Here is a 12,931-nt window from a genome sequence, read left to right as displayed (position 1 = left end):
TCCATCCGTCCGGATTTCACGGACAGGATCGGATACGGATGGCAGCGGAGGTGTCTCTGCTGACATCCGCTGCCCCATAGAGCTGCATGGAGGATCCGATCAGATCTGCCTAAAAAACTGACAGGCGGATCTGATCGGATCGCCCGTGTGAAAGAGCCCTTACACGCAACTAGGGACATAGTTAACCCTTTGATTGCCCCTAGTGTTAACCCCTTCCTACCCAGTGTCATTAGTACAGTGTATATTATCACTGGTCACTGTATTAGTGTCACTTTAGATGTCAGTGGCAGTTAGTTCCCTCCCAGTGTCATTGTCAGATTGTATGCTGCACTATTGTAGTCCCGCTCTAAGTTGCTGATCTCCGCCATTACTAGTATAAAAAAAAAAAAAAAAAAAAAAAGCAAATAACTCCAGTATATATACACACCATAATTTGTAGACTATTTTACTTATTGGGATTTCAACAAAAACATCTTTGTTTGTGAATTCAGAAGAAATGAAATGTGCTGCAAAAGGCGTGACGTCAGAAGATAAGATACCAAGCAACTGCGAATGACAAATTTCTTTGCGAAGACTTCTTGTTCAGAAAGTGCAGTGCAAAATGTTATTGCAGAATCAAACTGCACAAGAGAAGAACAACCAGCAGAGGAGTCCCCTTCAACAAGTCGCCCTCAAAATGATGGCAGAAGGAAGTTTAAGTAAGATTGGTGCAAAGAACTCACATGGCTTAAATATGACTATAACACAGTTATAGTCATATGTGAGTGTTGTGCCTCCTTCCCTGGCATTGCTGACCACACATCCAAGATTGCGAAAGGGTTTTCAGGACCATTTAAACTGGAGACCTTCAAGAAACATGGAAAGTCACTGCAGCATGAAAAATGTATGAAGGCCAATCATGCCCTGTTGGCTCCAGAAGCTACACCATTGGCTGTATGCATTCACAAAATGGACCAAGGGATGTTCAACCACATGAAAGTTCTATTTAAAAAAACAACAAGCCATATACAGACTTTAAAGGTTTGTTAGAGCCAACAGGGAAACTAGGGGTTGATGTGAGAGAGGAGTATGCAAATGACAAGAGATGCAAGGAATTCATCTCACATATTGCAACTGTAATCCGGAAATAACTCATCTGCGAGCTAAAGGAGGCGAAATATGTTAGCTTGATGCTAGATGGATCAACTGACAAAGGAGGAGTAGAAGAATTAATATTATATGTCAGATACATCAAGAACAATAGGATCAAAGAAGTATTTCTATCAATCCTACCTCTTGAAATGGCAACTGCAGATGGGTACTTAGAAACCATCACTAAAGAGCTGAAGACACATGGTCTTTTAGACTGGCTTTTTTCAAACCAGCTGATTGGAATTGGTACAGATGGTGCTGCAAGCATGATTGGAGCTGAAAATGGACTGGTACAGAAAGTACGTCAAAATCTCAGTCATGTCATTGGCATTCACTGTGTTGCACACAGATTAAATTTAAGTGTATTAAGCTCTGTGAAAGAGGGAAAATGCATTGATGAAATTGACTCCGTTTTAAAGAAGCTGTACCAATTTTACCAGCATTCACCCAAGAGAATGCGACAGCTAAAGCAGGTAGCTGAAAGTTTTCATGAAAAAAGATCCAGAAATGTCAGTACTTGCATAACATAAGATGGGTGTCAAGCAAAGTTAGTGCTCTCTCTGCACTTGTCAAAGATTGGAAATGTGTGACAGTCCACCTGGAAAGTGTTGCTGCAGAAAAATACACCGCTTCTGCAGTTGCACATGGTTTGTTGAAAAAACTAACTGATTTTAAAATTGTTCACATGCTCCATTTTCTGCTTGACTACCTAGAAATTATTAAGAACCTCTCCCTTTTATTTCAAAGGGAAGAGCTTTTCTTAAGCACAATTGAGTTGCATGTGAAAAACACTATTTCTTCTTTAAAATCTCTCAAAGATGTGCCACAACAGTATGAGGAGAGATTTCTAACTGGAACATCACAAGGACAGTATCAAGATGTACAGTTGCATGGACTCAGTAATACTGCAACTTCTTTGACCCAGCATGAAAAGGACAAATTGATTCAGTATGGTGTAAAATATCTAGAAGAGCGATTTCTCATTCAAAGGAATATTGAACGTTCCACTGCAGTGTTTGATACCTTTGCCTGGCCATCGGGAAAAGCACTACAAGACTATGGTGTTGATGACATTACAACATTGGCTCAGCATTTCCAGAAACAACTCTCACTGCCTGAAATGCATGATAAATGCATGCATGCAATCCACAATGAGTGGTATGAATTTAAAGTCCTTGGAAAAGGAAAGAAACTGAGTGAACTTCTGGATTTGGCACTCTCCAACACAGGCAGATTTCCAGTTTTGGGAAACTTGTTGTCTATAGTGTCTGTGTTGCCTGTCTCAACCGCATGTTGTGAGAGAGGATTCAGCTTAATGAACTTTGTAAAAAATAAGTTCAGATCTTTAATGCAGCAAGAAAGTTTAGGCGATTTGTTGATGACCAACATGAATGGACCATCAGTGAAGGATTTTGATCCTGCAAAGGCCGTTGACCATTGGTACTTTAATTGCAAAAGTACAAGGCATATTCATGGCCACAAAAAGCCAAGTGAAAAAAAATGACATTGCATTAAACAGCTGGTGTGTCACATCAGAATATATTCATTATCTACACAAGTTAAATGCGATGTTTGGTTCTAGTCATCTTTATGTTTAAATTTAAGATCGGTTATTTTCGTCATTAAAAATAAAGCTTTGTTGTTAAAAAAAAAAAAAAAAAAAAAAAAAGAAAAACTGGCTCCTAACTTTTTTAGCTGGCTCCTAGATTCCAAACAAATTTGTCAAGCCCTGCATTAAGATAAACAGCCTTCTGTGTGTAGCAGCACCCCCAATAATTACCTGTGCCCCCTCTCTGTCCACGAGTTCCTTGGCAGTCCTAGGACTCTCCCACCTGATTGGCTGAGATACACGCGCAATTGGCTCCCATGGTTGTCAAAGTCAGTGAGCCAATCAAGAGAGAGGGGAGGGGCCAAACGGCAGCTCCCTGTCTGAATGGACACACGGAGCTGCATCTAGGCTCAGGTTTCCCCATGGCAAGCTGTTTGCTCTGGGGGCACTTAAAGGAGGGAGTGGCGAGGAGCAGGAACGAGGGACCTGAGAAGAGCAGGATCTGGGCCACTCTGCAAAACCAACTGCACAGAGGAGGTAAGTATAACAGGTTTGTTATTTAATAAAAAAAAAAAAAAAAAAAAAAAAAAACACGAGACTTTACAATCACTTTAAATTTATAAAAAAAAAAAATGGGTGTTAAAAAAACCACTGCACTAACAATGTGTGACATAAAAAAAGTAGAATGCTAAAAAATATAATGTTAGGGGGTTACAAGTTATTTTCTAGAAAAAAATACTAGCAGCTAAAAGGGTCTGGTGACTGATAAAAGGTTGAGAAACATTGGCTTAATAAATACGCTTTTCGTCACAGCCACACAGATGTAGGGACCTCTGCACTTCCTAGAATTTATGTCAGGTCTTCATGACAGGACTTCAACTCATAGTACAGAATACTGGCTCCCTGAATTTCTGTTACACTATGTGAAAACTGTCAGTGACTGACTCTGCAAGCAGGCAGACCGGGATAGACAGAAAAAAAAAAGCTAAAGAGGCTAAAATGAAGGTTTGTTCACAGTATGCCCCTGACGTTTTATTACTGTGGCCACAGAACCAACCTTGGACAGCAGCATTGTCAGTGGAGAGGGTAGTTTTAATTGTAAAAAGTCGATTTAGATGGCCTTTACGTAACGTACCCACTCCTGAGCCAATCAGCGGTTCCGGCCGACTCCATGTCCGCCGTGCCTCACTGTTTAGGATTGTTCAGAAAACAAGCAGGATGGCGGTCTCCCTATGTAAACAAGGTAGACTACTGTTCTGTCAGTAGAGAAGGCAGTGAAACTTTATCTCCGCCTTCCCATAGTAGAAGCACCTCCCCCACGGTAACTAAGCACATTTTTAGGCACACATTTAACCCTTTGATCTCCCCTATGTTAACCCCTTCCCAGCCAGTGTCGTCAGTACAGTTACAGTGCATATTTTGTAGCACTGATCACTGTATTGGTAACAAAGAAAAAGAACAAGGGCGCCAAGTCATAAAAGGTAGATGAACAGCTATATAATTTAATGTAGTAACTTACATGTTAAAAACAGGTATTCCAATAAGACAGCATGCATGGTGCAAAAGGACAGTCCCCACAGTGAATCCGATGGAAGATGCAAGATGAAGGATAATCGCATCTGGGTCCTGTATAATGGTGAAGGCAGTCCTGGATACCGGCAATACCGGGTGATGCCGCAAATGGCGTGGGCTCCCTGGCTGGGCAGCCTCACCGCAATCCGCCGTGCAGCAGGGAGGTAATGACCCGGAAACCGGAAGTAGAAAGGACAAGTCTGTCGGTTCCTCCACGGAAGCCGACAGGAACGAACACTGAACCAAGAGCGGAGGGCGGGCTGCAACGTCGTTTCGGAGGACCTCCTCTTTCATCTGTGGCACCACTGGTCATGTGGTCCCCTCCAGAGTGGTCCAGTGAGCGCTGATTCACTGACTTAGGTCAGTGTGTGTCTTTTGATCACTGTATTGGTGTCACTGGTTTCCAAAAAAGTGTCACTTAAGCCCCGTACACACGTACCGATCGTCGGCCGACCGATCGGCCCGTCTTTTGTCCCCGGGCTGTCGTGTCCGCTGAAAAGTGCAAAAGACTGCACACGAATCACTGCAGAAGTGATGTCATGTGATGGTTAACTTTCCCTGTGTTTTTTCTTTTCCGAGCATGCCCAGTCTTGCAAATCTGCTGTCTGTCGGCCAAATTCTGTACTGACTGGCGAACAATCGGCCGTTCTGGTGTCGGCATACAAAAATTTTAATGCTTGCACGACAGATTCTGTTGGGCCGAAAGTGCGCTGTCGGAAGCATCATACTAACAAGCTGAAAATCAGGCGATCGGTCGTCGGCCGAATCTTTTCGGCCGACAATCTGCACGTGTGTACGGGCCTTTAGTGTTCAATTTGTCCGCAGCAATATCTTAGGCCCGCTATAAGTCGCAGATCACCATTACTAGTTTAAAAAAAACCTCCATAAAAATATCCCATAGTTTGTAGACACCATAACTTCTGTGCAAACCAATCAAAATATCAACATTTGGGGGGGGGGGGGGGGCATTTTATTTGGGTACAGTGTCGCATGACCGCACAACTGTCAGTTGTAGATTAGGTGTATGCGTTAATACAGGGAACGCACCAAAAACACATGCATGGCATTTTTCATGAGATTCCATTAAAGTCTAGTGAGCCAAAAATGAACCATGTGCTGTAAAAAAGTTCCTGCACTTGTCAAAATAATGCACTGATGAAAACCACAGATGTGAGCGTTACCAAAAAAAAAATTGTTACTCGGAATGTAGTGCATTTTTTAAAAAAAAACACATAGGTGTGAACCTAGCCTTAATAAATGCTGATCATTGTAAGCATCCCATCAACTAGCTTGCATCAACCCTCTAACTGCCCCTGTTTGAAATTTTTGTCTACTAAAAGAAGTAGAAAACAGACTTACTAGGCAAATCAACGGGTAATAAACTTTGGTATGGAGGGACTTAAAAAACAAAGACTGCTGTGTTAATTCTACCGGAAGACCGTATCATATGTACAGTAATCCCCTGCTCCATCGCAGTTCAGTTTTTGCGGTCCCGGTAATTCGCGGTTTTTTTTGGAATGTTATTTTACTATATAAATCATTAAAAATGAAATATTTGTGTGTTTTCCATAGCTCTTGCTATGTCTCTTAGTATCTTTTATGTGTTTAAATGAGTTTCTATTGTTTTAAAAGTGTGTTTAAAGACCTTAAAATGCTTTTACACGTACAGTGACAGTAAAAAAAACATGCCTACAATGCATTTTAATAGGGTTTTTCTATTTCGCGGATTTTCACTTTTTCGCGGCTGGGTCCAGAACGTAACCCCCGCAATGGAGGGGGGTTTACTGTAATTGTAATGCTTCCTGAATCACAAAGGCGGTCAACAATTCTAACTATGTTTTTTCCATGTTAAAATAGACCTATAGGCTCAGAGGAAAAATTCCTACACAGCATCAGGCATATATACCAATCACAAAAACTTCAGACAAGAAAATCAAAAGGGAGTTGTCCAATGCAATAAAACATGAATCACACTCTCCCCCCCCCCCCCCCCCCAGCTCTGTAGTGAATCACACTCCCCCCCCCCCCCCAGCTCTGTAGTGAATCACACTGCCCCCCCCCCCCCAAACCTGTACCCCAAAATGGCTGCTGTCCACACACTAAAAAAGCTGTGATTTAGTGCGGACTAGGGTGAACGGGCCCTAAAGTGGAACTACACTTTAGGTCCTTACGTTCCTCCCTCTTTATAAACCACCATTTTTTTTGTAATTCTCAGCCCCACCAGGTGAGAAAGACATGTCCATTCTCCCCTAACCCCTTAGGAGATCCCGATCACGAATCCCAGGTGCCTGCACATACAGTGATCCTGGGTGGAGCTGGGCCAGTAACCTGAACCCGGAAAAGGCAATGGACTTATTGAGAAGGCCAAAGATGGCAGCATGAGACCTGGGCTTTAACACCTTTGACAGGGGAGGGTAGAAGGACAATGCTGGATCTGCTGAGCAGGTATGTGAAATACATAGCAAAGCCCCCCTTACCTACCTAAGACATTGGATAAGAGGGATTAAAAAGAAACATGGAGGGAATGAAATTCCTCATTACAAGGCCTTGAAGCCAAAGACAGCCAAGCTACTGACAGGTGACTAATTAACAAAAGCAACCGACACAAGGTGTTCCAAGCCTTCTAGGCTCATGCCGAAGGAGCTGCACAAGACTAACGCTGCTGAAAAAAAAAAAAAAAGACTGCAACAGAAACCCCTAGAACTCCCTAAACCCAACATGTGAGCCCTCACCAGTTCATACATTTCCCCCTCACCCCACAAACAACAACATGCATTACCTCCACTCTCTTCTATCTCCGCACCTACGTGAGAAACCGCTCCTCACTACTCACCGCGACGCCAAGCCTCGCAACAATCAGCCAATCACAGCAGGGCAACACTGATCACATGCCGACTTCAACCTATCGGCGTTCCGTGCGCATACATTCTGCAGCGTTCAGAGAAAATAGTGCGGAAAGCAGTCTCCGCCCATCGCGTGTGGTACATCATGGCTGCTGATAGGTGGTGTTGTATGAAGTAGGTGCTAAGAAGAACACTTTTCCCGAATCTGACATTGAATAGAAACGATTAGTTGCTATGGTTGTAAAATAATGCAACATTATGCCAGAGGGTTATTATAAAACCAGAACAGGTGGCTGAGCCTGTGGGGTGCATACATTCCATGGGGATACTAATAACTGGGGGGGGTGGGGCATTAAATGTCCCCGCCTATCACATATGGGACAAATGAATAACTATAATAAAGGCCCACGGCCTATTGAATCCACAAAAGGAACATTTTGAAGTTCAGTGTTTTAATTAAGGGTGTTTTCACACTTGGTGCGATTGCCTGGTCCGAACCCGAGTTCGATTGCTCCCCCGATGGACTGTGTTCACATTTTATTTTTGTATCCGAACCGCGGTACACTTGTGTCAAGCTGCAGCCGGCGTGTACTCATGTTGCTTGGCAACCGCTGTAAACGAGAAGGTGCCAAAATGGATAGAATTGCTCGCTTTGCAGATATGTATAGTAACTAAGTAGAACTACTTCACTACTGTACTTAACCGCTTGCCGACTGCACACAGTATATTTACTGCGGCAGTCAGCCCCGGCCAGGCAGAGTGACGTAGATCTACGTCGCTAGCCTGTCACTGGGTTCTGAGCCAATAGCGGGCGAGCACGCGTTCGGCTCGTTCACAGAGGAGTCCGGGCGTGTGACCGGCGGACCCGATGTCCGCCGGTCACACTACGATCGTCGGTACAGCGAGAGAAAGGCGGGCAGCTTATGTAAACAAGCCGCCTGTCATTCTCCCCTGTGTAAAAATGGAGATCAGATGGTTCTACTATGTAGAACCGTTGATCTCTGTTTTTACAATAGGAGACATGTCCCATCACAGTTAGAAACACACCCCTAGGACACACTTAACCCCTCCCTCTCCAATACAGTTAACCCCTTCCCTGCCAGTGTCATTTTTTACAGTAACAGTGCATATGTATAGCACTGATTACTGCAGTAATGTCACTGGTACCCCCAAAAGTGTCAAAAATGTCAGTCAAGGGTCCGATCTGTCCGCCGCAATTTCGCAGTACCGCAAAAAAAATTGCAGATCGACGCCATTACTCGTTAAAAAAAAAACACCAAAAATGACAAAAATCTTTCCCTTTGTTAGTAAACGCGATAACTTTTGCGCAAACCAATCAAAATACGCTTTTTGCGATTTTTTTTACCAAACATATGTAGCATAAAACAAATTGGCCGAAAATGTTAAAAAAATTTGATTTTTACATTTTTTGGGGGGGGGAATTTCGTATAAAAAAAAGTGAAAAATATTGTTATTTTTGCAAAATTTACGCTCTTTTTTTGTTTATAGCGCATGATCAAAAAGTGGCACAGGTGATCAAATACCACCAAAAGAAAGCTCTGTTTGTGGGAAAAAAAGGACGTGAAATTCGTTTAGGTACAGTGTCACACGACCGCGCAATTGTCTGTTAAAGTCACGCAGTAAAAAATCGCAAAAAAACCCTGGTCAGGAAGGGGGTAAAATCTTCCGGGGCTTAAGTGGTTAAGTACCGAAAGGCGGTATCTGTACTTTCCTAGAGTAGAATTTTTTTCTCCTACTTCCACTTTTACTTCACTACATTTTTTCAATGATTTCAATACTTCTACTCCGATTTTTTTGTTTTTGTGCTGCATAGTTACTCATTACAATTATAAAAATTACCACTGCCAGAACAGTAGATGGCAGGTTTCATGAAGCTCAAAACATGTGTATTATCAGCGCATACAAAAATAAAAGCTACTGTATGTATAAATAAAAGCTGCATTTGAAATAATAAAAAACAATATGATGTTCAAACTTTTGACTTCTTTCTTTAATAACTACATAGCACAGTACTTGTACTTTTACTTTCAGTACTTGAGTAGCAATTTTTTTTTTCAAAACTACTGGTAATTTTACTTTCAGTACTTGAGTAGCAAATTTTTTTTAAAAAACTACTTGCAATACTTAAGTACAAAAAATGTTGAATACTTTAGTACTTCTACTCAAGTCACTTTTTGATCGAGCACTTCCACTTCTACTGAAGTCACTTTTTGATCGAGCACTTGTACTTATACTCAAGTATGGGTTTTTAGTACTTTATACAACTCAGTCACTTTGGTATGATTGCGTTCTCATCAGCAGCGAACCGTACTGGAGTTCACATGAACCGTACCCCAGACCAACCTTTTTAACCACATAAGCCCCCCGGAAGATTTTACCCCCTTCCTGACCAGGAGGTATTTTGGGATTCGGCACTGCTTGACTTTAACGGACAATTGCGCGGCCGTGCGACGCTGTACCTAAACAACCTTTTTTTTCCCTCAAACAGAGCTTTCTTTTGGTGGTATTTGATCACCTGTGCGATTTTTTGATCATGCGCTATAAACAAAAAAAGAGCATCAATTTTGCAAAAATAACAATATTTTTCAAATTTTTTTATATGAAATTCCTCCAAAAAAATGTAAAAATCTAATTTTTTTAACATTTTAGGCCAATTTGTTTTATGCTACATATTTTTGGTAAAAAAAATTGCAAAAAGTGTATTTTGATTGGTTTGCGCAAAAGTTATTGCTTTTACTAACTAAGGGAAAGATTTTTGTCATTTTTGTTGTTTTTTTTAACACGTAATGGCGGCGATCTGCGATTTTTTGCGGGACTGCGACATTGCGGCGGACAGATCGGACCCTGGACTGACATTTTTGACACTTTTGGGGTTACCAGTGACATTACTACAGTAATCAGTGCTATACATATGCACTGTTACTGTAAAATTACACTGGCAGTGAAGAGGTTAACTTTATTTGAGAGGGAGGGGTTGTGTGTGTCCCTAGGGACGTGATTCTAACTGTGATTGGCTGTGGCTTCAGGGGTAGGAACAGTGATCAACGGTCCTACATAGTAGAACCGTATGATCACTGTTCTTACACAGGGAAGAATGACAGACGGCTTGTTTACATCAGCCGCCTGCCTTTCTCCCGCTCTAACGGACGATCGCGAGTGCCCGGCGGACATCGGGTCCGCCGGGCACACGCGCAGGGGGGTCCGTGACCGAGCGGGAGCGCGCCTCCGGCGGCGCGCGCTCGCTCCCCAGAGCCTCACAGGCTAGTGACATACCCATACGTCACTTTGCCTGTGAGGGGCTGACCGCCGCAGTATATGTACTTGCGGCGGTCAGCAAGTGGTTAAGTGGACATGGGTATGGTTCACGGGTGCGCACCCGAGTTCAAAGACAGTGCGCACATCATCAAAAAGAACCAAATTCTGGCGTCAATCGAACCCGGGTGCGCACCAAAAGTGTTAGTGTGAAAACGCCCTAAGGTGAATATATGTTCTGACTACTGTCCCATAGAAGGTTCCCACTTCAGTGCTTTTCATTGTAAGTTTCAGCATGGCCAGTCCAAGGGCTTGTGTTAATGACATCTGTAGCACCCTTTTTAGGTAGGTGCTAGGCAAATTATAATATTATTATATTATATTGTTCAGCTAGGCTGTCATGTGTTCCAGGTGTGTGTTGAGCTTAAGGAGTCTCCCCACTGTGTCCAATGAGGGCTCTTATTGGACAGTGGAGGAAACCTGGCCAATAGCACACCAGGGCTTGTATCTATCCCAGCGGGCAGAATCTGCCGCAGTGAATCCTGGGAGGGGGTATAAGCCTGAGGGGAGCCTGTGACAGGGGTCTTTGTCGGGAAGCAGAGTCCCAGGAGGAGGGTGACGGCTGTTTCTCCTCCTGTCAGCGCTAGAGAAGGTGTCCTTGGCGGTCGGCCTGAAGGACGGAAGGTTGAACTGAGCTGCAGAAAGGGATCCAGTGTGCTGTGGAGCTGCTGGGAAGGAGTTTTCGGGAAAGCAGTATCGTGAGTACTGGAAACTACCCAGGGGTCTGCATAGAATAGGGGACCACTCCAGGAGGTCTGAGGGATCCAGAGCCAGCTAACCAGTAGAGAAGGGGGTGCCGGTGCGGGCCCTGAAGTGTTACAGCAGTGCAGCAGATCAACAAGTAGCTACCTCACCCAGGAGGGCTAAAGGGAGCAGTACAGAGGACTTTGTGCCACAAAGGAGTGTCAGAAGTCAGCTCAGAGTTAACCGACAGCAAGTCAGCGTTAACCGGCATCCAGCCAGCGTCATGTCAGCGTCAACAGGCATTTTTCAGTTGTCCCATTCAAATTTTGCATAGTTGAGCCAGAGAAGTATCCCACTCATCCCTTCTCCCATCCAAGTTCTTAATAAACCTAAAAACCCAAAGATACTGGACTGTTTCATGTCTCAATACTCACACTTGGTGAAACGTGCGCAGGTCACACCCGGTGATCCGTATCCAGCAAAACGGCTAGGAATCCTGCTACACATCAGTTTGAGATGCTTCTGAGGTCATTTTAAAACCACTGCTTGGTGCATTTGAACTGCAGTTGACCTCTTTCCAATCTGCTTTGAAGTAGAATTCCAAGATAACCTCAAAGTGGTGGTAAACTCTCTCTGGTTATTTTTTTTACCTGCAGATAAGCTTTATTATAAATAAATATTTCCTAAAGTCAGGCCCGGTGCGCTGCATGTCCTGTAAAACTGTGGCGTCATTCCCTTCTCTAAGGCTCCATGTACACGGGACGTTGTAAATGGCCGTTTAGGAGCAGTTGGGCTTTTTTTTCAGAAGCCCCTGAACCCATCTACATTTTATCTTATCTGTCCATGTACACAGGGTCGTTTACAGTCATTTGCAGGCAGTTGAGTTCAGGGACGTTTTTTGGAACGCAATTATTTGCGTTCGAACGTGTGTTTCCCGGCGTTTCAAACGCAGAAACGCGGCCGAACGTGACCAAACGTGACCGAACGTGATGAACCTACGTTCAGCCACGTTATAAGTTTTTTTTCTTCCATTCAAGAGCGGACAGCAAAGGAGCAGAAGACCAGGAGAGGGAGAAGACCAGAGCAGAGTAGAACAGATGAAGATTTTTAATAAACTTTCCAAAACGTCTCCTGTCGTTATTTACATACACTGCCTTTTATGGGCTAAATGGGTAGGGGTACAGTGTACCACATACCTATTCACATAGGGAGGGGGTCCGGGATCTTTGGGGCCCCCTTGTTAAAGGGGGCTTCTAGATTCTGCTGAGCCCCCTGCCCGCAGACCCCCACAACCACCGGCCAGGGTTGTGGGGATCAGGCCCTTGTCCTCATCAACATGGGGGCAAGGTGCTTTGGGGTGGGGGGTGCAGAGCTCCCCCTGCCCCAAAGCACCAACACCTCCCCATGTTGAGGGCATGTGGCCTGGTATGGTCCGGGGGGTGGGGCCGCTCACTCGTCCCCTCCCCCTTCCTGCCCTACCGGGCTGCATGTTCAGATAAGGGTCTGGTATGGATTTTGGGGGGACCCCACGCCGTTTTTTTGGCGTGGGGCTACCCTCAAATTCCATACCAGACCCGAAGGGCCTGGTTTGGAACCTGGGGGGACCCCCACGCAGTTTTTTTCCCATTCTTGGCGTGGAGTTCCCCCTCAAGATTCTCGCGCCGCAAGTCGGATCATCCTGATCCGACTTGCGGTACGACTTCCATTCAAATCAATAGGCTCCCATAGGGAACCATTGATTTTGAATGGAGGCAGAAAAAACGCTGCTAAAAGCAACGTGGCCAAACGTGCAATAACGCAAATGGAAACAGCTACTGAA

The 12,931-nt window shown here is 44.1% G+C and overlaps 1 pseudogene across 1 annotated transcript; it reads left to right on the top strand.

Moving 5' to 3' along the window:
- The first annotated feature begins 496 nt into the window (after positions 1-496).
- Positions 497-2,635, top strand: LOC309563806 (zinc finger protein 862-like; annotated as a pseudogene). Its single transcript has one exon. The product of its transcript is annotated as a zinc finger protein 862-like (transcript).
- Positions 2,636-12,931: the final 10,296 nt, after the last annotated feature.

The sequence above is a fragment of the Pelophylax lessonae genome (assembly GCF_965119305.1).
Source record: "Pelophylax lessonae genome assembly, chromosome: 1".
NCBI classification, from domain to species: domain Eukaryota; kingdom Metazoa; phylum Chordata; class Amphibia; order Anura; family Ranidae; genus Pelophylax; species Pelophylax lessonae.
The sequence above is the reverse complement of the archived record's forward strand: the minus strand, read 5'-3'. Positions and strand labels throughout refer to the sequence as shown.